The following is a 22,257-nucleotide window of genomic DNA, read 5'->3' on the forward strand; positions in this document are numbered from 1 at the left end:
TGTAGCTATGTTGTTGAGGGAGTTGACAAAGTAAATATATGTAAATTAGTAAAATTAGGGCTGTGGTAATGGAATTTTAGGTCACTGCCATTTACCACCAAAGTGCTTTTGAAATTTTAACTGGTCGCAATAGTATTATTTGGTGTTACTGAAAATGATTAGATTACTTTTAACAGTGGAATTATTTCCAGTGTATTAGTAAAGGTGTAAGTAGGAGTTTGGAAGGTTTCTTAGACTCCATTCTTGGAAACACTCTGTTTATTCTAGATTATGTAATAACTAGTGCCATCTTTCTGATTATCTACATAAAATAGCTGGATGGAGATTGTTTTTTCCTATTAAACTTGGAGTAAAATTTTAGATATACATTCATTTTCTGTGCATTAAAAAAAGTTAAATTTGGGGACACTGGTGGCTCAGACTGTTAAGCGTCTGCCTTCAGCTCAGGTCATGATCCCTGGGTCCTTGGGATCAAGTCCCTCATTTGACTCCTTGCTCAGCAAGGAGCCTGCTTCTGCCTCTGCCTGACACTCCCCTGCTGTGCTCTCTCTGTCTCTCTCTGACAAATAAAATCTTTTAAAAAATAAAAAATAAATAAAAGAGTTGAATTTTGAATAATTTGACCTTGGATAAGAGTAAAGGATGCAGAAGAGCCAATAGTGTTTTTGTTTCAGAAAAAAAGCTCTTAAAATCAAGAAATTAGCTGACTACGGACTTTGGGGAAGGGAGAGAAGGTGACCTTTGGCTGAGAAACTGGGTTTTATCTGAAGAGGTCTCTTGTATTAAGATTTTCTCCTTCTAGTTGTGTAGCCAAGAAAGTACAGACCTATTTTCACTGATACTATCCAGTTTGTCTTGACAATTTGCCCAGTGGAAATATTTATATGCTGCAGTTTGTGTAGTCAGAATTTTCTATTTCTACTTATGTTTGTGCAATATGATTTAAAGGGCCACATAATTTAAACAACAAAAAATTATCCTCATTACTTTCTGCCTTATCTCTAAAGCATTTTGATCTTTCCAGTTGAATGGAAAATGAATGCCTACATTTGATACTTTTAGAAAGGCAGATGGAACCCAATACATATATTCAGTTAACACACACACATATACACACACAGAAACATGTAATGGGGATTTAAAAAACAGTTTATCCTAGCTAGGCAACAATGTTGTATATGCTTCATTACTGTTGTATTAAAGAGGAAGAAGAAGAATTTGCTTTTTATATTGTGATATAGCACTTTATTAAAAAATGCATTTTTTTAATGTGAAGAGATAATTTGACAAAAAACTGTGGTTGATAAATCAAGTGTATCTAGACAGCTAGCTAATACTGTTACTAATATATGTCAAAATAATCTTATTTAAATCATTTAGAGAGTGAAGACTGACCATGTAAAACTAAATTATAATTTATAATTAGCTGCAGTATTATTATTATTTTACCTTGATGTGCATATATTATCAGTTAAAGATGAGCTTGAAATTTGCCTCAACGATACAAATTTATCAGTGTATCTTTTATGCCAGGGTGCATTGTAATAGGCATATTTTTATTATACTTCTCTAATGGATTCATGTGAACACATTTGCAGTAGAAAATGAATTAGATGATATATATATTTTTGGAATGCTGTCTGTTAAATAGCATGAGATATTTAAAAAGGAATATTATTAGAAGTCTCTCATATTCAGTTGTTCAGTGATGCCATCAGCTTTTAAAGTGAATATTTGTGTGACCATATATATACACTCACACATACAAATACATTGCTTGTTCTTGTGTGTACATATGTGTAAAAGATCCTATGTTTAACAATTAGTTTAGAAATACTTGATTCCTGTCAGTTATTTTAGTTCATCTGCCATTATGGTATCAGTTAACTTTATACATTTTTTAGTAATAGGAAACTAATATGATCTCATATTAGTGAGATCATATTAGTTTCCTATTACTAAAAAATATTACTAAAAATATGATTAATTTGAAATGTGCAGAGACAAAATAGATTTTTTAAATAGAGTAATTTAGTTTCCATTTTTTGTGCTCAGTGATTTCTTTATTGAACTAATTTAGTGAGATTTTTTTTCAGTTTTTGAATTTGCAATGGCTATGCTGGTTTATACCTTGTGCAACGAATATATTTGTTAGCAGTATAAAGTACACAGTAGTTCATATATTATGAAACTATCCATATGACCTAATTGCCATAATCTGACACATTACTAAATGCTATGAGTTCTGTGATATGTGACTGGAATAAACAAGAGAAACTGTTAGACAATTCTTTTTTTTTTTTTCCCACTTACGGTCAAGATGTACTAAAAATGTTTTGTCTAGTGAATTGCTAAAAGCACACATTACAACAGTTTTATGAATTGTTTTTATAAAATAACAAGATTTTCTTAAATCATTCATTTGGTGGAGAAAGTAGATATATTAAAGGTCTGGTTCTGTAGATAATTTAAGAGATTTTACGAATTCTAATAAAAAATTAGATTTATTTACCAAAGTTTAACAAAACCCAACAACTCTAAAAGTATTATTTTTATTTATTTATTTTAAAGATTTTATTTATTTATTTGACAGAGATCACAAGCAGGCAGAGAGGCAGGCAGAGAGAGAGAGAGAGAGAAGGAAGCAGTCTCCTTGCCGAGCAGAAAGCCCCATGCAGGACTCGATCCCAGGACCCTGAGATCATGACCTGAGCCGAAGGCAGAGGCTTAACCCACTGAGCCATCCAGGCACCCCTAAAAGTATTGTTTTTAAAATAGTCTGCATTCCTCTGAAGCTGATCAAATTCAAGAATCATAAAAGAAAAAAAAAAATCACAGTTGTAGTGTAAATCCATGTCCTAGTTTTCACACAATACAAAGAAAATTAATTTTCGGAGTCAGTCCGCTTGAGCAAAATTATGTTTAGTAGTTTCTAGATGTTTACACATCTGTATTTGTTAAAATATTTTTGGTGTACATTCAGAAAAGAAATCCATTGTGTAATTGGAGTTACAGTATAAGGTGTTCAGAGTATCCCTGGAGACCAAAATGGCAGAAGGCATTGTTAAAGGCATTTTGAAACATGGCAAAAGTTCACACAGACCAGGAATTCACCAGAGTATACATCCAAATAAAAGCATCTTTTGCATGCTGTTTTACATCCTTTCAAGACTCAAAGGAACCACAGAAGAGTTTTGATACCATCAGAGGCTTGCGCTCCATTCTGGAAGAGGACAGTAGCACTACTGTGATTATCATCCCGCTGAGATGCCCATAGGGTATGTGGGAGTTGAGAATCAAAGTTCACTGCTGCTGCCAGCAGTTACTCCTCTGTTTTATTCCTGTGATGCTGATAGCAAGCAGTACAACCTTAACCCCAGAGTGGGAAAGTGAATAGAAGGGTGGAGAGTCATATCTGGCTCTTTGTTCCCACTGTCCTCCCCACCCTTCCCCCGAGATCCTAGCCAGGGTTGGGAGACAGGAAAGTCCACCCTTCTCCTAGCTTCTGGAGACCAAGGAGTAGGGGTGGAGGTCTGTGAAGTCTGTGGGAAGAACAGTTTGGAGCAGAAAGAGTTTTCTGTAGTTTATATATTAAAGTCTTCTATTTATTTAGTCTGAAATTCATACTGACGTGCAGTATACAGGGCATTTTCACTTACTTTAGAAACAGTTCCCACATCGGACAATGTCAATGTAGAACTTTCTGCAAAGTGCTGACTGTAGTACAGGCCGAAGGAACTTTACAAGTGCAATGTCTCAACAAGAACTTAACTATTCCCACCTGCCAGCCACATGAGCTTTTAGTTCTGGAGTGGTGTATCTTTAGCATTCTTCATCACTGTGCTGCTAAAGTAAAAATCTTTGATGGTTATCATGTTTATTTGCCCACGTCTCTGCACAGTTCATTTATAGGTGTTAACACAGGAAATATAAATGCAGATCATAGCTAAATATTTAGGAATGCTGTTGAATCGGATCTACAGTATGCTACCCCTGTGTGTGCTTGAGGCACAGTGTACCTTACTATCTCATAAAGCAGCCGTGCTAATTTGTGTACGCTTAGGAAGCATTTGCAAGTTTTGTAGGTCATTTGTAAATCTGGTGGGCAATTAGGATTTTGACAAATTGCTGTTTAATTTGAAGACGTCGCTGAACTCTTCAATAACAGATTATTATCATCCCACATTTTCAAAGTGTTATAAATCAATAACATCGATTGATTATCTGAAAGAATTAGGAAAGAACTGAAAGCAGTTATGTAAGTGCAAGTAACAAATTGTAATTGTAAAGCAGTCATGTTAGTGCCAGTAAGGCATTTGTCATCATGACTAAATGCTACAAAAACTGACTGCAGTTTTAATAGGATATAGTTATCAATATATAATTGTATATTTTAACGTATCTTTAAAAGTATGGTGGTGCAGTGCGAAGAGCATGAGTCCTGGAATCAAGGAAATCTGGCTGGAATTCCTGTCCTGTCTCTTGAAATATGTGTGACCTTGAGCAAGCCGGTTGTACCTCGGTTTCTAGGCCATTTGTGTTTACTGTGTACAGAAAGTGCCTGACACAAGGCAGATTCTTAGAACCTGCTATCATAAGCCTGATGCATTTCTCAGCTTACACAAGTAGTTTGTTCTCCAGAACCCAGAGACAATGGGGGCAGGGCTGTTTTTCTTTCTTGGAGAATTTAAGTCACTCTCCTCAAATTTTAGTCATTCCCATGTCTATAGATACCAGCATTTAGATGTGTAAATGTAGGAAGTTTGAACTCCTTTATTTTCACATATTTATAAGGACACGCGGATGCAAGAAAGCCTGTGGGGAAGACTTCCTAACTATGCACTTATGATTTAATCATTCACCGAATATTCATTATTTGCCTAATATGTGCCAGGCAGCATCTCTGTGTTATGCAAAGAAAGAGCATTAAGAACCATTCTCTGCCTACAAGTATCTTGTGGCATACAGGTCCCATTTTCTGCCTGTACAAGGCAAAGCAGTCTTTCATGGGAAGCTGTTCCTTCAGTTGTTACAAACTTAAATGGACGTCACCACCATATCTTAGTGGAATGACACTGTGGTTTTATCCTAGTTTTCCTGCTCTCCCTGGAGTAGTTCAATTCATTTTAAGAAATCATGATGTCAGGTTAGTAAAGTAATAGAATCCGAATGTAAGTCAGCATTGTGGTTTCAGGAAGAGGTGTGGGCTTTGAACTGGGGTCTTGGCCTTGAACTGATGCTAGGTTATCTTGCAAAGATGTTTCAAACTTTAGTCTTCTCAGTTTCTTTCCTGTAACAATGAGAGTAAAAATAGCTAGTCCCTCAGATCTTCAATCTAGATGATCATAGCGTTTTGCCATTCTACTGAATTTCCATTATTAATAAGTATCATTTTATTTTAACTTACCAGGAAAAGGCTGGAAATGTCTTTATGCTATTAAGCTTTGTTTGTTGGCTTTAATGTGTTAAGCATTATTTTATCTATTTTAAATTTATAAAGTACGAACTTGAGTTTGATTTTTTTTTTCTCTTGAGTGCTAAGCTTCTGCGTGAGGAAACAGGACCACCACACATGACTGCAGTTTGTGCACTGCACATGGGGTCCCTGTCAAAAGGTCTGGCAGTGGTTCCCATTTTCCTCATTCTGTACTACAGAAAACCTCATCAGAGCACCTATAACATTATTTTTTTTCAAAGATTTTATTTATTAACTTGAGAGAGGGAGAGAGAGAATGTGAGAGAGTGTGAGAGTGAGAGCATGAGAGGAGAGGTCAGTGGGAGAAGCAGACTCACTGATGAGCAGGGAGCCTGATGTGGGACTTGATCCCGGGGACTCCAGGATCATGACCTGAGCCGACGACGGCAGTTGCTTAACCAACTAAGCCATCCAGGCGCCCCAACATTATTTTTTTTTTAAATTAAAGTATTTCACACCCATAAAATGTTATATTAGTTTCAGGTGTACAACATAATGATTCAATATTTGTATATATTGCAAAACGACCACTACAGTAAATCTACTTGATATCGTCACCATATATGGCTACAGAATTTTTTTTATCTTATGAGAACTTTTGAGGTCTGGTCTCTTAGCAGCTTTCAAATATGCAATACACTATTTTTAACTATAGTTACCATGCAGTTCTTTACATCCCTATGACTTATTTATTTTATAACTAGAAGTTTCTACCTTTTGACTCCCTTCAACCATTTCATCCAATCTCTGGCCACCACCAAACTGTTCTCTGTATCTATGAACTTGTTTTTGAGAATTATACAGTATATGTCTTGCTCTGTCTTACTCATTTCACTTAGCACAGTGTCCTCAGGGTCCATCCATGTTGTTGCAAATGGCAAGATTTCATTTTTTTCATGGCTGAATGATATCCCAGTATGTGTGTGTCTATGTGTTATATACAGGAGTATTACAATTTCTTTATCCATTCATCCATTGATGGAGACAGGTTCTTTTTATATCTTAGCTATTGTAAATAATGCTGCAATGAAGATTGCATATATGCATATATGTTTTGAGTTTAGTATTTTTGTTTTCTTCAGATGAATACCCAGAAATGGAATTGCTGGGTCATATAGTAGTTCTATTTTTAATTTTTTGAGGAACCCCCATACGGTTTTCATAGTACCTGTAGCACCAATTTACATTCCCACCAGCAGTGCACAAGGGTTCCCCTTTCTCCACAATCTCAGCAACCTGTGTTATCTCTTATCTTTTTGGGAATAGCCATTCTAGCAGGTATGAGATGAGATCTCATTGTAGTTTGGATATGCATTTCCGTGGTGATTAGTGATTTTGAGCATCTTTTCATGTACCTGCTGGTCATTTGTATGTCATCTTTGGAAAATCGAAAAGGCCTATTCTGATCTCCTCCCCATTTTTAACCTAGTTGTTTATTTGTTGTTGTCGTTATTGAGTTGTATGAGTTCTTTATATGTTTTGGATATTAACCCCGTACAGATATATGATTTGCCAATATTTTCTCCATTCCATAGGTTGCCTTTTCATTTTGTTGATGGTTTCCTCTGTTGTGCAGAGAGGCTTGTTGGTTTCCTGTAGTTCCACTTGTTTATTTTTGCTTTTTTGCCATTGCTTTTGCTATCAAATCCAAAAAATTATTGTCAAGATCAAACTCATGGAAATTACTGTGTTTTCTTCTAGGAGTATTATGGTTTCAGGTCTTACGTTCAAGCTTTTAATCCACTCTCAGTTAATTTTTGTGTTTGGTATTTAAAAAGTGGTCCAGTTTCATTCTTTTGCATGTGACTGTCCAGTTTCCCCAACACCATTTATTGAAGAGACTTTTTATCCCCATTAAATATTCTTGGACCATTTCTCTTAACTTAATTGCCCGTATATGCATGGGTTTATTTCTGGGCTCTCTCTTCTGATCCATTGACCTATTTGTCTGTTCTTATATCCATACTATACTGTTTTGATTACTATAACTTTGTAATATACTTTGAAATCAGGGAGTGTGATGCTGTCAGCTTTGTTCCTCTTTTCAATGTTGCTTTGGCTGTTCAGGGTCTTTTGTCTTTCCATACAAATTTTAGGAGTGATTTTTGTATTTCTGTGAAAAATGCCATTGGAATTTTGATAAAGATTGCATGGAATCTGCAGATTGCTTTGTGTAGTGTGGACACTTTAACAATATTCTTCTAATTCATGGACACAGAATATCTTTGATTTATTTGTATCTTCAATTTTTTTTATTAATGTTTTGTAGTTTTCAGTATGGGTCTTCTGCTTCCTTGGCTAAGTTTATTCCTAGATATTTTATTCTTTTTGATTTAATTATAAGTGGGATTATTTGCTTAATTTCTTTTTTTCACAGTTTGTTATTAGTATATAGAAATGCAACAGATTTCTCTATTGATTTAATATCCTGCAACTTTACTGCATTCATTCATTAATTCTGACAGTTTTTTGGTGGTGTCTTAAGGGCTTTCTATATATAATATGCCATCTGCAAAATAGTGACAGTTGTATTTCTTTCTTTCTAATTTGGATGACTTTAATTCTTTTTCTTACCTAATTGCTCTGGCTAGGACTTCCAATGCTAAAATAAAAGTTGAGTAAAAGTGGCAAAAATGGGTATTCTGTCTTGTTCCTGAGCTTGGAGGAAAAGCTTTCAGTTTTTATCATTGAGTGTGATATAAGCTGTGGATTGTCATATATGACCTTTATTTGTTGAGGGATGTTTTCTCTGTACCCACTTTGTTGGATTTTTATCATAAATGGATGTTGAATTTTATCAAATGCTTTTTCTGCATCTGTTGAGATGATCATGATATTTAACCTTCATTTTATTTTATTTTATTTTTTAAAGATTTTATTTATTTATTTGACAGAGATCACAAGTAGGCAGAGAGGCAGGCAGAGAGAGAAGGAAGTAGACTGCCCGCTGAGCAGAGAGCCCGATGCGGGGCTCAATCCCAGAATCCTGGGATCATGACCTGAGCCGAAGGCAGAGGTTTTAAACCACTGAGCCACCCAGGCGCCCCTTTAACCTTCATTTTATAAATGTGATATATCACATTGTTTGATTTGTGGCTATTGAACTATCTTTGCATTCCTAGAATAAATCCTGTTTTATCATGGTGTGTGATTCTTTTAATATATTGTTGTGTTCAGTTTGCTAATATTTTGTTAAGGATTTTTTGCATCTATTTTCATCAGAAATATTGGCCTATAATTGTGTGTTTGTGTGTGTGTGTGTGTGTCCCCTTGTTTGGTTTTGGTATCAGGATAATGCTGGCTGTGTAAAATGAATTTGAAAGTGCTTCAGAGTCTTCTGTTTATTGGCAGAGTTTAAGAAGGATTGATATTCTTATCGGAATGTTTGGTAGAATTCACCAGTGAAACTGTGTGGTCCTGGGCTTTTGTTTGTTGGCAGGCTTTTGCTTACTGATTCAATCTCCTTACTAGTAATTGGTTTATTCAATTATTCCTTTTCTTCATGATTCAGTCTTGGAAGATTTTATGTTTTTAGGAATTTATCCATTTCTTTTAGGTTATCCAATTTGTTGGCATATAATTGTTTATGGTAGTCTCATAATCTTTTGTATATTTTTGGGTCTTATGTAAGGTCTCCTTTTTCTGATTTTATTTATTTGAGTCCTCCCTCTTTGTTTTCTTGGTGAGTCTAGTTAAAGTTTTGTCAATTTTGTTTATCTTTTCAAAGAATCAGCACTTGGTTTCATCGATCTTTTCTTTTGACTTTTTGGTTCCTATTTCATCTATTTCTGCTCTGATCTTTATTTCCTTCTGTCTACTTCAGTGTTTGTTCTTTTTCTAGTTCTTTGAGATGTAAAGTTGTTTGAGATTTTTCTTGTTTCTTGAAGTAGACATTTATCCTATGAACTTCCATCTTAGAACTGCTTTTGCTGCATTTCATAAGTTTTGATGTGTTTATTTACTTTTTCATTTATCTCAGTGTATTTTTTTTATTTCTCCATTGACCTACTGGTTGTTCAGTAGCAAGCTACTTAATCTCTATGTATTTTTGAATTTTCCAGTTTTTTTTTTCTTATAATTGATTTATAGTTTCATACAATTTTGGTCAGAAAGATGCTTGATGAATTTAGTCTTACTATTTTTTTTTAAAAGATTTTATTTATTTGACAGAGATCACAAGTAGGCAGAGAGGCAGACAGAGAGAGAGGAAGGGAAGCAGACTTTCTGCTGAGCAGAGAGCCCGATGTGGGGCTTGATCCCAGGACCCTGGGATCATGTCCCAAGACGAAGGCAGAGGCTTTAACCCACTGCACTTCCCAGACGCCCCAGTCTTACTAATTTTTTAAGACTTGTTTTGTGGTCTAATACATGATCTATCCTAGAGAATGTTTCATGTGCACTTGAGAAGAATTTGTATGGTTGCCCTAGGATGAAACATTCTATATGTATCTATTAAATCCGTTTTGTCTAATATGTCATTTTAGGCCAATGTTCTCCTATTGATTTACTGTCTGAATGATGTATCCATTGCTGTTAGTTGGGTATTATAGTTCCTTATTATTATTGTATGGCCGTCAATTTCTCTTTTTAGGTCTGTTAATATTTGCTTTATATACTTAATATTTAGATGCTCCTCCATTGGTGCATAAATATTTATAAATGTTATATGTTCTGTTTGGATTAACCCCTTTATAATTATGTAAAAACCTTCTTATCTCAGTCTTTTAAAGTCCATTTTGTCTGAGTATAGCTACATCAGCTTTTTAGTTTGGGTTTGGTCTGGTTTCCATTTGCAATGAATATCTTTTCTAGTCCCTCACTTTCAGTCTGTGTGTGTCCTTACATCTGAAGTGACTCTCTTATAGGCAGCATTTCAATAGGTCTTGTTTTGTTTTTAATCCATTCAGCCATTCTTTGTCTTTTGATTGGAGAATTTATTTACATTTAAAGTAATTATAGATAGGCATATATTTATTGCTATTTTGTTCATTGTTTTCTGGATGTTTTTCTGTTCCTTTCTTCCTCTCTTGCTTTTTCTTTTGTGGCTTGATGACTTTCTTTAGTGGTATGCTTATTATCTTTTATGTATCTTCTATAAGCTTTTGCTTTGTTATTACCATGAAGCTTATATATAACAACTTATATTTATAACAGTCTATTTCAAGTTAATAATAACTTAAGCTTAAATGCCTTAAAGCCTGGATGGCTTAGTCAGTTAAGGGACTGCTTCAGCTCAGGTCACGATCCCAGGGTCCCGGGATTGAGCCCTTCATTGGGCTCCCTGCTCAGGGGAGAGCCTGCTTTTCCCTCTCCCTCTGCCTGCCACTCTGCCTACTTGTGCTCTCTCTCTTTTTGTCAAATGGATAAATAAAATCTTCTTAAAAAAAAATGCACTGTAAAGCTCTACATTTTAACACCCCTGCCATGTTTTATATTTTTAATGTCCTATTCCTCGTCTTGCTATCTCTGTATTTCTTAAATAATTATAGTAGTTATGGCTGTTTTTACTACTTTTGTCTTTTAATCTTTATACTAGCTATATAAGCGATTAATCCACTACATTTAATATATATTTACCTTTACCAGTGAGATTTATATTTTTATATGTTTTCTTGTTGCTAATTAGCATCCTTTCTTTTCAGCTTAAAGAAGTCCCTTTAATATTTGTTAGACCAGTTTAGTGATGATGAACTCCTTTCGTTTTTGCTTATCTGGAAAACTAATTTTTCCTTCAATTCTGAAGGGTAATTTTACAGGGTCACGTGTTCTTGGTTGGAAGGTTTTTTTCTCTTAGCACTTTAAATATATTGTTCCACTGCCCTCAGGCCTGCAGTGTTTCTGCTGAAAAATCTGCTCATTTTTTCTGTCACTGCTTTTAAGAGTCTCTTTTTAAATTTTGTAATTTTTTTTTTCTTTTTTTTTAAGTAGGCTCCATGTCCAGTGAGGAACCCAGCACATGGCTTGAACTCACAACCCTGAGATCAAGACCTGAGCTGAGGTTAAGAGCCGGACACTTAACTGACTGAACCACCCAGGTGCCCCAAGATTCTGTCTTTAACTTTTGACATTGTAATTACAATATGTCTTGGTGTAGGTCTCTTTTGGTCTCTCTGGACTTCTTGGGTCTAGAAGTCTGTTTTTCTCTCTAGGTTAGGGATGTTTCTAGCCATTATTTCTTCAAATACGTTATCTGCCCCTTTCTTTCTCTCTTTTCCTTCTGGAACCCCTATAATATGAATGTTGGTACACTTGATACTATCCTATAAGCCTAGTAAGCTATCTTCACTTTTTTTTTTTTTTTCTTTTTGCTACTCTGATTAGGTGAGTTCCATCACCTCTTCACTGATCCTTTCTTCTTCTTCTTCATCCAGTCTACTATTGAACACCTCTGAGGATTTTTCCATGCAGTTAATGGTATTCTTCCACTCTGGGACTTCTGTTTGGTACCTTTTTTTTTTTTTTTTTTTTTTAACATTTTCTTTGTTGAAATTTTCCTTGTGTTCATTCTTTTCCCAAGTTTGGTGAACATCTTTGTGACCATTACTTTGAACTCTTAATTAGATAAATTTTCCCTGTTGTTTTTTTTTTTAACCTCCCTGAGATTTTATCTTATTCCTTATTTGGAACATAATTCTCTGTTTTATTTTCCTTGATTCTATTTGTTGGTTTATATGTGTTAGTTGAAGCAACCTCCTCTCCCTGTCTTGAAGAGTTGTCTTTGTGTAGGAGATGAAATTTACTGTTTAACCTTGCCCTAGCTCTCGGCTGTCTCTTGAATCTTTGTGATGGTCCAAGTAGACTGTTTTATTTTTAACAGCTCTTAGTAGTTGAGTATGTGCCAAGAGCCATCAGTGTCCCAGAGGGAAGGATCTCAACACCTCGATTCAGACTGAATAGAAGCCAAGCCCACAGGCAGCAGCTTCTTAGTGCGCAAATATATATAGTCATGTGGTACCACGAGTGTAAATCTTCTTGGCCACTGAAACGGGTGATCTAGAGGTGCTCTCTGCGGGCAGTTGCAAAATCAGGCTCCAGGTGAGTGTATAAATTCTTTTCTTGGGGATATTGGTGAGAGTCGTGAGCCAAATGGAGAGTGCAAATGTGACATCCCCTGGCCTATATTCCCCGAGAGCACCTCCGCAAGGTCTAGATGTGTGCCAATTCTCAACCTGTTCCTAAGGCCAAAGCTCCAGGACAAGAGAGCCTTTCTCAGAAAGACTGTGCGAGTGTTTCAGTCATCAGCTGTTTGTGCAGTGCCCTGGAAGTGGGAGTGGTAATCTGCCAAAACCTGCCTTGCCAATTGTTATAGTCCCAAGCGACCCATGAATGGAAGCAGCTCTGGCCTCCAGAGCCAGGCATTCAAGAGTTGGCAGCCACAGAATCCGAGTCATAAAACATAAGAACCAGGGCTGCAGGTGTATGTGGGAGCTTCCCTTCAGGAATGTGGCAGAGGGAGAATACAAAGCTGGCATCATCTGGAAAAAAAAAAAAAAAAAAAAAAAAAGAGAGAGCGAGAAATATGGTGCCTGCCAGCTTTAGCAAGGTAGAGGGCCAGGGTGGAAGATGACACCTGCCTGTTAGAGCATACAGATGTCACACACACACCACCACCACCACCACCAATCCCCCGAAAGAGAAAAATGTGGTGCCTGATGGCCTTAGTGAGGCAGAGCAGGAGCTAGAGGATGGGACCCATCAGCCCCTATCCCAGGGAGCATCCCTGCCCACCCCTACCCCTCAGACCAACACATTAAAATTATCAAAGAAGTCTCTTTTTCATGAAGCCTGAGCACTTTCCAAAGGGCTGCTTCTGTGTAGGGTCCTGGCGTGTGTGAGTCTGCACATGATCCCTTTGAGATTCATTTTTCAGTTTGCCTTAGCTTTGCAGGTCCCATGGGTGCAAGCCCCACTGCTCTTCAAAGCCAGATGTTCAGGGGGTTGGTCTCTCAGGTGCCAGGGGTATCCAGTGTAGGGTACAGACTCCTCACTCCTCAGGAAAAAACTTGGGTTTTAAGTTCCCTCTGGTTTACAGGTTGTCAGTGCACTGGGATGGGAGGTAGGGATTACCATGAGATTGTTTTTCATCGTTTCCTATCTGCTTCTAGGTCCTTTTCCTCTTTTTACCCAATGTGCTGGGTTCACTGCCAATTGTAGTTTTTTTCAGAGGAAACTATTCCATATATATCTGTAGTTTCATTGTGTCCCTGGGAGGGAGGTGAGTTTAGGATCTTTCTACATTGCCTTCCTGAACCAGAACTTCCCTGTAACATTATTGAGATTTATTTTAAAATGAGATCTAGAATCAATTTTAACTAAAATTTCAAAATGGCCATACGTCACTATCCTTTGCCCTCCTTTTCCCTTCAATCACCTTGGTTATCTGGCACCTTCTTTCTCATGGTCTTATTTCTCTGCAGCATTTGTCTTTTGAAAATAATGTCTTTAAATTCACTTATACCAATAGACATTTGAATGATGAAAGTTTGCCTCACCAGGCCGGGTATCTGAACTTTACCTGGAGGTAAGGCCTTAATGATTCTCGAGCTTTTGGCATTTTCATCTTGAGCACAGTAGCTTCTTGAGTGAACTTGCCCTTCCCCTGATCTCTACCATTCCCAGCTCAGCCTGCCTGCTGCCGTCAGCATTGTCATTATTTTGCTCTTTTGTTTAAGGTCCTTCATTAGCATTCTATTGGCAACAGGATAAAATCCAAATTTGTTAGGCGTAAATGGAACTTCAAAACCTTTTCTTTTAGTTTAGTTTAATTTTGTTTTGTTTTTTAGTTTTTGCTTTTAGACCCTCTACCTTAGGTACATGAACACTCCCCCCACCCCCCACCGGCTTCTTTTTTTTTTTTTTTTTTTAAAGTTTTTTTTTATTTATTTGACAGAGAGAGATCACAAGTAGACAGAGAGGCAGGCAGAGAGAGAGAGAGAGAGGGAAGCAGGCTCCCTGCCGAGCAGAGAGCCCAATGCGGGACTCGATCCCAGGACCCTGAGATCATGACCTGAGCCGAAGGCAGTGGCTTAACCCACTGAGCCACCCAGGCGCCCCCCCCACCGGCTTCTTATTCCTTCTTTTCTTTTAACCTGGTATTCTCACCCCTCCCCCACATCTTTTCTATAGCTGGCAAGTTTCCGATATCCTCAAAAATCCTCCACTTCCCCGAAGCCCTTCACAGTCCGTCCATTTGTGGATTATCTCTGTGGTCAGTGCATTTCTATAACTCTCACTTTGATAGCATTTTTCATATGCTCTGCAATGTATTTATTCTCTTGTTTTCTTCACTTCTCACAAATGAAAGGGTTTCTTTAAAAAGTGGTTTAGGATTTTCTTGAACTTAATACCTCCAGCACCCTTTCTGCTCTCAGCATTGTGCCTGGCAAACTGCAGACATTCTGTTAATTTTCTTTGAATAATGGAATAAATAAATGGGTAGACCTTAAGGTCAGAATTTCAGGCATTATAGTCTAGATGCAAGGGTTTTCCAGGTGCCAGGTGGGACATCCCTGAAGGTGGTCCTTGTAACAGCCTATTCTTCTCTTTGCATCTTTATTACAAGGTCAGTCAGAAGTTGAAAGAGTTACTGCTACTTAAGTTTCAAAATCTCTAAGAACTAGTGATAATGGACTGAAACAATTGTATTTCACTAGACTCTTCTATGCTGTAAATAAGAAGGAATCCAAGTCTACAACACAGTATATCAAATTCAATTTATATAAATGCCTGCATTGGATCTGAAGATGTGTGTTTGCCTTCACCCTAACACGACTTTTCATTATTAAACTTGAAGAACACAGTAAAGCTGACTATATTCACATGCCTGCCTGCAAAGCAGATTTGCAGAAAATGGCACTGGAGTGAACATGGAATTGAACAAAAACATGATTAACCACAGAGGAACTGAAAGATGAAAGATGTTTTCAGTGTTTCCAAGCCTTGTAAATGGTTTGGTGAAAAGATAGAAGCTTCATAGAATACTGGAGAGTGGCTGGGGAGACTCTTTGAAGTTTTCATGGTGAGAGCAACTTGGAATAATTAACAGTAGTCCCAGCTGTGAGGCATTCTGTGGAAGCTTAAGGAACAACTTACTAAGCTTGTGCTGGAACTTTTTGAGCCAAGTTTTAAAAGGTTGTGCATTCATAGAATACATGCTGTTGTATTTCTAGTAGATGTCGGGTTTGTTGTGGACATGAAACATATACATTATGTTGGTTCACTGTGTATAGAAATACAACTGATATTTGTAGATTGATTTGGCATGGTGGAAATTGGGAGAGGTTCATGAAAGGATACAAATTTTTATCTATAAGATGACTAAGGTATGACGATATAATCTAAAAAATGATAACTATAATTGATAACATTATGTTTGATCATTGATATTTTTTGAGAATAAGACTTAAGTGTTCTCACTAACATAACAAATAAGATGGAACAAGGGCCTTCCATATTTAGGTAGAATGCCTTGAACCAAATGACAAGCAGTACTGACTGTCTTGCTTGGCAGCTATATGCTGATTAATATAATGAAAAAATAATAACCAGTACATATCAGTACAATCACACTCTCACAGGTGTTAACTCATCACATCCCCACAAAACTCCCTGAGGTTGGTATTATAGCTAATAGTAGTGTCCCCATTTTACTGATTAGAAAACTGAGGCACAGGGCTATCCAGTAATGTGCCAGTGTCACAGAGTAAGAGTTCTTGGATCTGTGCCCTCAACCATCTCTCGATCCTACATATTATTAAGAGTTATATGGATGATTCAAGGTAGCTAATGTATATAATAAGTCAGTTGAAGTCAGATTTTGATCATATTAATGGAAGGCAGTGTATGTTTGGCTAAGGAATTTAGTTTTTAGAATATAGGCAATGAGGAGTCAGTGATCATATCTGAGCAAGGGAATGACTTGTGTAAAGCAATGGTTAAAAAATTATTAAAAGATTTCACTGGAATATGTAAATAAATTGATAGTGAAGGCACTTGAGACAGGGAGACTAGTGGGTCATCATTGCAGTGGTCCATATATCAGATAATGAGGGATTATAGCAAATAAAACTACCAAATAAAACTGGTAGAAAACTACCAGAAGGTGGTAACAGTCTAGTTACTTTATTCATCATACTTCTCCTGTTTCCCTTTGTCTTCACTTTCCTACAGCATGTTTATCTTAATTCAAAAATGGTGTTTAGTGCTTATTTTTAAGTAAATTTTTATAGGAGAGTGACAGATCACAAGTTCTAGTGTAATGAAGGATCAGAGTGAAGCCATCCATGTAGCCAGCATCCAGATTAAGAAACAGATCATTATAAGTACCCAAGAATCTCCAGTATTCCCCCATTCCGTCATTACTTTCCTCCAAGATTGCCTCTTTTTGAATAGTGTATACATATAATCATGTCATAGGTATTCTTTAAAGTATGGCTTCTTTTTCTTTTTTTTTTTTTTTTCAAAGATTTTATTTATTTATTTGACAGAGAGATCACAAGTAGGGAGAGAGGCAGGCAGAGAGAGAGGAGGAAGCAGGCTCCCTGCCGAGCAGAGAGCCCGATGCGGGGCTCGATCCCAGGACTCTGAGATCATGACCTGAGCCGAAGGCAGCGGCTTAACCCACTGAGCCACCCAGGCGCCCCATGGCTTCTTTTTCTTAACATTATGATGATAGAACTCACTGATACTGTTGCATCTAACTGTAGTTTGCCCCATTCTCATAGTTGTGTAACATTTCACTATATGACTACACCACAATTTAGTTGTCACTTTTACTACCAGTGGAACTGCTAATTCTGGGTTATTACAGTACAGTCTGCACATTCTTGCATGTATCTTTTGGTGAACATGTGCATGCATTTCTGATATACACATAGGACAGGAGCACATTTTGTACATTGCAGAATCCTAGGATATGTACGTGCTCAGCTTTAGTAATAACTGCCAAACAGATTTGTCAAATTGGTTGTAGCAATTTACATGCTTACCAACAATGCCGTGGATAGTTCCAGTTATTCCACATACTTGCAAAGACTTGCTATCGTGTGTCTTTTTAAATTTAAGCTGTCTAGTGAAGTGGTGTATGCACAATTCCTTGATGTCTAATGAAGTTAAACAAGTTTATATGTGTATTGTCCATTTCAGTATCCTTTTCTGTTCACTTCATGATGAATGCAAAAATCCTACCTTTCTCTGCACCTTGAACACCTAGCACACTGCCTGACACAGAGTAGGTACTCAGTTGTTTGATGAATGGATTAATACATATAAGACTATCAGGATAAAGCAAATCTAGCATCATGTTAAAATCCTGTACTTGACATAGATGAGTGTGTAATAAATACATACTAAATGGATATAAATAGCATTTCTAAGTTTCCTTGAAATATATATCTTTCACAAAGCAATTATACTCTTCCTGTCTTACCCAGTTATCTCATGAGGGTGATTTTGTGTTTCTTTTGACATTGTCACCCTTGATCATATTGGCATGCTCAATTTTTAATGTTATTCTTTTTGTAAGGCCAGTCTTACCTGTATATATCCCTTCACAGTTCTTTGTTACAGTGTCACAAAGATTAATATGATCCCTAAATAAAAACTTGTGGCCTAGATACACTGTGTTACAAAGATTTTCACCTTACTGAATGTGTGGGTGTTATTTTTTTCAGAGGCACAATTCTTTCCAACAGATAAGCATGATCAAAGAAAAAGTCTGTTTTTCCTCTTACCTGAACTTTCACTTAGTAATTTCTTTTTATAACCTGGAACTTTATAATGCATTATCTACTCTTAGAGAGAAATAATTTTTCTTTGGATCCAAATTAGAGCTCTAGTAATGCCAGATCCTACTGCTTCAAAATTAGGTCACTGAGGCATACTAGGGCAGCGCTAAGATAAAAGTAGATTTCCAGGCATTCAAGTGATAAAATAGAATCTTAGAGCTAAAAGAATTGGTTGGCTGAAATTGTTATGCAAGGAAACAATTGAGAAATGATTTTCATATAAAAGTAAAAAAAATGCTGAATACTCTAGCAATATTTCACATAATTAAATATTTTATAATGTGGAATCATGAACTACCAAATAAATTATCTGACTGTAACTAATACATAACTGTCCAATACAGAGAGAATTCATAAAATATATTTTAACACATACAGAAGTCATATACCATATGGCTCTTTATATTCATCATCATAATGAGGACAATAATGATTATAAAGTCTAATAATAGCACTAATATTTATGGAGTCTTTACTGTGTGCTGAACATGCTGCTGAGAGTTATATATAATAAATGTATTATTGCAATTAAGGATGTCAATGAATAACAACAGCTTAAACTTGATAAGGTTCGGTTTCATCATAATCCACTTAAATTATGTCTCGTGAGAAAATATAGGTCAGTTTATTTGGAGGAATAGTAACCGTGAACTAACGTATAGTGAAGGCCCATGTAGTTAAGGGTTCTAACAACTCTTTAAACCCGCAAGTAAAATTCAGATTAATTATAATATTAACAAAGTTTACTGCTTAACCAAAGAATCAAGGAAGTACGGCGATCACTGTGTCTTTTCTTATAGCATTTAGAATTTGTAATACCTTTCATTGTTAAAAGATCCCAAAATGCAAAGGGGTACATGCACGCCAATACTTATAGCAACAATATCCACAGTAGCCAAAATATGGACTGATCCCAGATGTCCATCGAGAGATGAATGCATAAAGGTGTGATGTGTGTGTACGTATGTATATATATATATACACACAATGGAATATTATTCAGCCATTCAAAAAAGAATGAAATCTTGCCATTTGCATCAACATGGATGAAACTAGAGCATGTTATGCTAAGGGAAATAAGCAGAGGAAGACAAATATCATATGATTTCACTCATGTGGAATTTAATAAACAAAGCAGATGAACATAGGGGAAGGAAAGGAAAAATAAAATAAGAGGAAAACCATAAGAGACTCTTAACCTCAGGAAACAAACTGAGGGTTGCTGGAGGGGAGGGGGGTGAGGGGATGGGGTGCCTGGGTGATGGGCATTATAGGGAGGGCACGTAATGTAATGAGCACTGGGTGTTGTATGCAACTGATGAATCACTAAACTCTACTTCTGCAACTAATAATACACTGTATGTTAATTAAATTGAATTTAAATAAGAAAATTTTTAAAAGATCTTGAAATGCTTAGTGAAGCAGGTTATAGGAAGGTGCTTCCTTAGCTCTGAATTTCCTGTCGTTTGTCTGTTTTAAGCTTGACACACATTAACCTCGCGTCCACTTTCTCCTTTATTTTCAGGGTATAACTGGTAAATCCTAGGATTCATAGTGTCCTAGAAATGTCTAGCCTGCTAAAATAGAGGTCGTTAAGTAGAAGTTTTATAATGGAGACTTGACTGTTGGTTCAAGGGAAATTTTTAAATCCCATTCCATGAAAACTTGAAGAGAATTTTCTGCTTTGAGAGTATAATATCAAAATTTTAATATTCATATTTTTCCATATGTAATTTTTTCACTAAAGAAATCTCCATACCAATTTATATAGTCTTGATCATATTTTTTTCTAAGAGATTTATACTATACATGTCAGTAATATTTGTGTCATTTTAGGAATTTAGCTTTGGATTTTTTTCAATTACTCAACCAGGAGCAGTTGATGAAACTTGATCTCTTAGGAAGATTAAAACTTAATGCTCTCACTTATCATCTTTACCATATTCAGATTAATTCTTGACATGGGGCTGGTTATGTAATATAAAAAACTAAAAAGGATATATGAAACATTTTGTTTTACCAATAAAATTCCGAACCTCAGATCTGTAGGGAACATGCTTTGTAGTCCTTTTACTACCTGGAAAAGAATTTGATAGTATTATGCTTATTGTTTATTTTCTGGAGAAAAACCCATATAGGAAAGAAAAAGAAGATGTTAATTTTTGGATTTCTTTTTTAAGAATAGTATGGGGGAGGGAATTTTCTAGAACATTTACATGTATAAGATAGTGAATTCTTCCTCTTCACTTTTTCATGTTCTAGGAGTTTTTAGGAGTGTGCAGGTTAAGTTATAGGTGATAAGGAAGTACATAAATCCTGTGAATTTCTGTAAGTATGTATATTTGTGCAAATAGGTGTGTGTATATGTGCATTTGCTCTCTTTGCCAAGTCTGAAAATAATGAGTCAGCACTTTGATTTAAGGATCCTTTCTAATCTTTATTTTGGAAAGAGCTCCTGGCATACAAATGAGTGGCTGGAGTTAATGAGCCATAAGGAGTGGTTTATTTGGAGTGGAAATGAGCTAAAAAAATAAAAATAAACATTTACTTTGTTAGGCTTCAAAAGGGTCATTTAGACACAGATAAAGACATGTTAAAATGATATATCACCTTCTTTATCAACAAGGACAATATTACTAGCAGGTTCTCTATGGGAAGTATTAGGAAACAATAGGAGTATTAATTGTTTTACATTACTGGTATCTTTTGGAGGGGAAGTATTAAAATATAATCTTACAACTTTTTAAAAAATGCAATGAAAGCATCATGTTTCATACCTGTTGCTCATTTTCAGCAACCACTGGACATCTTAAAAATAAGAAATGTTTTAAATTATTTGTGCAGTTGCTCACAGGAAAGCTATTGTGTAAAAATGTCATTTAAAATTCCTTTTTCCGGCAGCCTGGCTGGCTCAGTTGGTATAGTGTCTGCCTTCCTAGGGTCCTGGGATTGAGCGTACATCGAGCTCCCTGCCTGGTTTTGCCTCTCCCTCTCCCCCTGCTTCTCTCTGTCTCTCTCTGTCAAATAAAGAAATAAAATCTTTAAAAAAAAGTAAAATTCCTTTTTCTTTTGAGGGACTATTCTTGGAAATTCTGAAAGCCAGGTATAAAGGTAAACTTACACAGTGCTCAAAATGTAGCTCTGGCTTACCTTGTTCTTTATATATTTACTGGTACATATGGATATTGCTGAAGGCTTAAGGTCCCAGCATTGTTTAAATGATCTAAGACTTCTAATGCTTTTTTCAAAAGAAACTAAAGTCTGGACGTAGTTAACTCATTTTCATGCCAAAATGTTAAGATCTATTTCTGTTTATTTCTCTCTTCTTTCTGTGTCAAGCATTATTCAAATACAATCTCTAAAGCATTGTTAGTTTTACAGATAAATTATGCCTATACATTGTATGATAATGTCAAGGAATACAAACAATTCATCAATTTTAAAAAAAAGATTCCAGTATTTTATTCCCTGAGCAAATATAATTGGAGAGGTTATATCCTTGTCAATAGTCCCAGCTGCCAGAGTTATCATACTAGGGTACTTTACAAATAGTTACTTATTGAAGGAATTATCAGTATTCCTATGGGGGGGGGGCGGGTTTGGGAATAATAGAGTGTAGAAAGATTCCTGGATTCCAGATTAGGATTTAATTCGCAGAAGCCAATCCACTAGTGAGACTGTTGTCAGTGGACTATTTCAGATTCTATCGTTTTAGGAGAAAATCTGCTGTAGAATATAAGGAAAGGTGCTTATCTCTTTTGTTGTGACCTATTTCTGTTTCTTTCTCTTTTTTTAAAAGCCTTTTGGATACCTGTTTTCTCTAGTCTTGCCTACATTGTTGAAGAACCTTTCCTCAGAGGTGCTAATGTAATTCCATTAGCATGAGAAGTGCTAATCACTTAGGAACATAGAATCTTAATCAGAAAACTATTATCCTGATACTGCAACCCTAACAAAATTAAGAGAGGCAAGACAAAGTCTACCTGTAGATACTTT

The 22,257-nt window shown here is 36.1% G+C and overlaps 1 protein-coding gene across 1 annotated transcript in view; it reads left to right on the forward strand.

Annotated features, from left to right (window-relative positions):
- LOC111157933 (PDZ domain containing ring finger 4) overlaps window positions 1-22,257 on the forward strand; it is a 349,884-nt gene that overhangs the window by 5,715 nt on the left and 321,912 nt on the right. The gene's annotated exons all lie outside the window — the stretch shown is intronic.

This window comes from Enhydra lutris, unplaced genomic scaffold (assembly GCF_002288905.1).
Source record: "Enhydra lutris kenyoni isolate GAN:26980312 unplaced genomic scaffold, ASM228890v2 scaffoldscaffold56, whole genome shotgun sequence".
Lineage (NCBI taxonomy): Eukaryota > Metazoa > Chordata > Mammalia > Carnivora > Mustelidae > Enhydra > Enhydra lutris.